Source organism: Bombus bifarius, unplaced genomic scaffold (assembly GCF_011952205.1).
Source record: "Bombus bifarius isolate JDL3187 unplaced genomic scaffold, Bbif_JDL3187 scf7180000007973, whole genome shotgun sequence".
In the NCBI taxonomy this organism is placed as follows: domain Eukaryota; kingdom Metazoa; phylum Arthropoda; class Insecta; order Hymenoptera; family Apidae; genus Bombus; species Bombus bifarius.
Window position 1 is genome coordinate 1,660,143 of NW_022884359.1, and position 5,639 is coordinate 1,665,781.

The window sequence follows — 5,639 nt, forward strand, 5'->3', positions numbered from 1 at the left end:
ATTTGTATTGGGGTGGGATCCATTTTGAAAGAAAGAATATTTCAGGTACACATTGGAACAACAGCTTTATGACAATCGAGCGCGATTCAGTAAATCTGAGGGACTTAGGATCGTTGATCGTAAGTCTAGTTTAGCAGGATTACACTAAAGGATGTTGCTATGCTAGAGAGAGTCCATTTACCGGGAACTAGGAAAATCCTTTGTGGTAACGATAAGCTTATTGCGACAATTTCTGTTGTAGATGATGATCATTCTGGCATAGGACAAGTTTGAAGAGATTATTTACCAATTATCGGTCCCTGTAAATTCTGTTTTTCACGCTGTCAAGTCTCTCTTCTGTGAATGAATGGTTTATCTCGATGAAAGATAATCTTCGTAAAGAAAGGCATAGAGTGGAGCATAGTTGAGTATAGTTGGAGATCTAAGAACCGTCTAATATTCATTGAACGACACTATTGCGATCGAGGTTGAACTCGATGAATTCTAAGAAGTTTCAACATCGAAGGAGAAGAGGGGGGGTCTGATTCCCTGACAGTGGTTAATTACGACGTTCGCTCGTTAATTCGCCGAAGTCGATTCGCGATAGCGACGGGCAAAGAAAAGTGGGAGACGACAAACAACTCCTACGAGGAATAACTTCTCATTTCCTACTTACTGTCAATTATTTGGTTAGAGAGCCAATTAACTCGGCTCTCCTCGCGAGTCGTAGTCGAGCGACGACGACGCTCGATCAACGAATCGAAGAACGTCTCCTATTCTGCTTACGACTTAATTAATGCGAGCCTCGTCGTTTCATTGTTCTCGATATTTGCATGGAACCCCCGGCCCCTGTTACTAAATTATACGCTGTATCTGCTCAACCATGCCGATGCATACCGTACGTGCAATTTTCTATTGTTCGAAATGACGCAGCGTTAGATGCGTTTATTAAAATCTCGTCTGCTCGAGCTTTCAACTGTGGGCTCGATTTCTGAAGTGTCCTTTGCCTTTTTAACTTCTCTCATGTTTCCCAATTTTTAACTGTGTCTGTCTAATGTGAGGATATTAAAGCGATTGAGATATATGTCTCTAGTCACGTTCTAAAAGTTCGTATAGATTCTATAAAATGTTAACTATTCGTTAGGGATAAATATGGAACTTTATTAACGCAGGTACATTTTTTATTTTAACTTAAATTTAAATTGCAGAGAATTTCAGCCCAGTTACAAAAAAAGGTAAGGATAAGGTAAAGAGGCAAGACAAAAGAGGAACATTCTTCTATCGTAACGTTGAAAATGTAGTGAAGATATATAATATAATAATAAATATAAATAGACGATAGTATAAAAATCACTTTATTTGTAAAATCAAATAAACCAATTTCTCATTTTTATTTCACCGTAGATTTCGTGTCAAGGAGGAACCGCCATCTGGCTGAGCATCACGAAAAACAACGTCCCCGGTCTCTTTTGCGCGATATTTGACTAACTATTAATGACAATAAGCCGACAAGTTATAAGTTATAGCTTATAGATTACTCTTTTACGATTTTATAATTTTTTGGGAAATATGGAATAATCAATGGAGTTATAATTTATAAAATCTACTTGTGAAGTTTCCTTTCTTTTTATAATGCAAAGGTATTTGTTAATACCGGTAATTTGTAATTTGTGACTTGTGATTTGTAAAATTTCATTATTAATACTACCTGAATTGTGCAAGAGAGACCATTTGTGGACCATAAATTAACTGCGTTTCTTTGACACGGGAGTACGATAATTCACGGTCCAGGCGGAGTAACGTCTTCAGGATAACGGTTGGAACACGGTGTCCCCTCGGTAAATTCAACCGGACATATCCGGCTTCGATCGATCCCTCGATACGAGGAGGATCATCCAAGGCACAGTAGACACGCGTGCCCACGATAATGAACGCGAGGGTCTGGGTAAAGGAAAACCGGTGGTTTCGTTCGTTTGACCGGCCGTTCCTCATCGTTCGTTCGGTGCCGTTGTCAATCGTCAAAACGAATTTTCGATGGCGGACGCAAAGAGGACCGGTGCTGGGACCCCCGCTGGGGTATCGGTTACGTTTAAACCGCGTTTAGGGCCCTCGAAAGCCAGCATTTCGAGGCCCCGACAGCAGCCCACGTTGTCGTAGTGATGGACTGAAGAGGCCACGAATCACCTGGTGTGATCGGCCAGACTCTCTTTTTGTTTTCCACCGTTCGTTAGTGGAATGTGGGAAATGCTCGTTTATGGATGCTACGAGACTGTGAAGAAAGGAGACAAGGAATACGCAAGTGCCAACTTTCGGAGAGGTGAAGATCGTGTGGATGTATGATTCTTTGTGAAACTGTCTTTATTGTTGGAAGGTGGACAAGAAACGTTGGAAGAAATTATTACTATTAAGGAATGGAAAAACATAGTTAGATCGAAAGGGACCTAAAGAATGTAGCAAGGTTAATCATAAGGTAAGCATAATATAGGCGAGCATACCTTTTCACGTTCCATGAATAAAATGGATCATTTATGTTTAAGCCACACTTCTTCATTGTTTTAGGTTGTCAAGACATTTAAAAGAATTCTAACATACTCGACAATGTTTTCGATGCATCAGACAACCAATCACTAATTCAAACATTACAATTTTTCTCAATAAAAATACTACTTCAGCGAAAAGGGATTGAAAAACGAAATTAGATTTGAATCAAGAGTCAAACGATATCATCAAAATTATAAAAAACGATAAAAGGAACAAAAATTAGAAAGATTACTTTATCACCAGCACCGGCAGACAATCAGGAGGCAAGTAACCGAGCCGAGGCGCAATTAAACCGCACGAAAGTTCGCGAGGTCAAAAAATAGAAGAACAGAGGTGGCCATCGCTACTTGCGTGGCCCCGTGGCGAAGGGCCCGGGAGACGGTGGCGCCAAGGAGATCCGTATCTTGGCGCGGGGCACCGAGAAAGGGCCCCGACTTCCCCCCACCAGCGGCAGCCCTCGTCAAAGATAACATCTGATTCCGAATCGTCCGTTCGCTCGTGTAGGCTTCCATGTATCCCGACTCGTTTTCTCGGGCCCTGGTACGAATGTCATCGTGTTCGCTTCTTACAAGCGGAACGGGGCCCCGAAAGCGGGCCCCAGCTCCCCTCCTCTGTTACCCGTCCAGCCCCACCACCACGTCGGGTGCCTTCGTCAGCGCCGAATTAACGACCGTGCAGGCCCACGGCAGCATGCTACGGGAACAAGATCGAGATTAATTGCGAGCCATGAATCGAAAGAAAAGCCACCGATCGACTGGTCAAGACCGACTGTCTCTCCGACTTTCGTTAATTTATTGGTTAATTTGGAAATGCTCGACATACTTCGTGGAGAGATTTGATGGAGAGCCACTCGAGGTATACGATGACAACTTGGTGTTTCTTGACGATTTGAGTGGGCGAATTTCTGTGTTGTATTGATTTGACACTAGAACTACTGATTTACAACAAGCATTGAAATATATATAAATTTATATTTATATATATTTGGTTCGGTGATTCTATTATACAGTGGCTACAGGAGGTATTGGCATATCATTGTATTTATTATAGCATTCATGCACAATTTAATTAGGCCCAAATATATTAAATTCCGTAATACTTCGTAGTACTTTCGTATCACTACAAAAATTTAATGCTATGGAAACGAAATATAGAACTTTATAATCATTTTTCTATTTCAATAATTTTTCTAAAAATTTCTACAGGCTTTTGGTAATATAAAATTTGAGATCCGTCATTTTAACGACTTTGCTAGTTCTGATGTTAATGGTAGATTATTTCGTTTGTATAATTTGAATTATTTGATAAAGTTGATAAACTTGATCAAAATTGATCGAGTTGATAATATTGGTAACAACAATATTATCTGTTAATGAGATTGAATTAATCATGAATCTGAGCTATGACCGACAAAATTTCGATTATTATTATTATCATCGTGTTCTGGAATTACGATCAGCATGCCATTTGTCGAAGGTGAAACGTTCTGCCGGGGGCCGAAAAAAGCATCGTAGGCGCGGCCAACCAAAAGCGAGCGCCGCCCGAAAAAATCAAGCATTTGTATTCCGCGGAGATTTTTCAACGGCGGCCGGACAGTTTTCTCATTTCGTTTATGGCCAGCCGTAACATAACTCCGGGACCTACTACCGCCGCTCGACAAACACACAGAAATTTCGACCACGGGATCAGACCACGACTTCGCGTGGGTGGAATGGAGTAGCATCCTGGCACCGCTTTGCCAACCAAGAAGACGTCGCATAGTTTTACTCGTTAGATTGTTTAGGTACATAAATGTTAAATTTTAAATGACTCTGTAAGAGTAATTTATTTGGACAAATATTTTAATATCAATGCCATTAACTCTCAAGTGGTATCGTTGGCATATCTACTAATTTTTACATTATTTTATTTTCTTCACAGTTTTATATTTGACGCGATGAAAGTGATAAAGTAAATAATATTAAAAGTAAGTAAATTAAAATTAATCTTTTATTGAATCATGTTAAATGATGTTATGTTATGTGTATTTCTTTCTTTTTTTATTTATTTAAGCCCCGAACTAACACTGACTCATAATTATTTCTTTATCTTTTAAGATCAAAGAAATAATAACACGATTGCATTTAATATAATTATTCAATTATGGATGCTCTTCGCGCGTTCATTGTAACGCCATCTGTGATAGCGTTATATGAAGTAATGTTTGCAGCATTTGCAGTCGCAATTAACCACATCATGAAAATAGTAAGTAATACGTTTTTTTAAGCAATGATTGACTTTAATTTTTTATAGAATAATTATAAAATAGTTTGATCGATTAGTAATTTGATTGATTAGTAATTAGATGTTGTATGGAGCAATTATTACTAGTGACTCGTATTCTAACCAAACAATTGACGACATTCCGAGAACGTCAACTTTCTCTCGTAATCATAAATAATTGCAACGCAACGTTCATACAAAGAGTAAGTTCTTTTTTAATAGTAATCAACGTGAATTAATAGGGTATTTAAAAAACGATTGTCTAATTTTATGGTTATATAAACAGGTATTTCTTCCGATAATTATCGCCAATGTTTCCCAGTGTTTCTTATGTTTATTATCCAAAGAATTCATAATTTCTCAACAATATCAGCCCTTCTACTTTATCTTTGAACATCTATAATTTAATACTCTTATGCAAATAGTAAGTTTTCTCAATGGTAATTAATTTTAATACGCTAATAAAATGTATAAAAAATAATTACCTTTTTCTTTTCACTCTTCCAGTGTCTCCTACATATGTTTACCATCTAAAGAACCCATAACACCTCAGCAACATGAATCCTTTTATTTTACCTTTGAACATCCATAATTCAGCACTTTCGTACGAACAGTAAGTACATACTAAGGTTCTTTAACAACAATCGATTACAATTAAACGACTTGCAGCTATAAGAAAGTAGTTCCAATATTTAGATTGTATCTTAGAGAAATAAGATCGTTATTATATTTAAAAGTGATTTGAATTTGATCGATTTTGAGCTGGTTTAATTAAATTACTGTACAATGGAATTGCTTCCTTATTGTAGCAGCTGTCCTAACTCTCCATAGAATTTTTAAAATATGATGTTCCAATT

General features: G+C 37.9%; 1 long non-coding RNA gene across 1 annotated transcript; it reads left to right on the forward strand.

Annotated features, from left to right (window-relative positions):
- Positions 1 to 4,629: 4,629 nt before the first annotated feature.
- On the forward strand, positions 4,630 to 5,389 carry LOC117216738. The gene is made up of 3 exons (XR_004489420.1): positions 4,630 to 4,764; positions 4,858 to 5,206; positions 5,290 to 5,389. It is a non-coding gene; the product is annotated as an uncharacterized LOC117216738 (long non-coding RNA).
- The last annotated feature ends 250 nt before the right edge of the window (positions 5,390 to 5,639 follow it).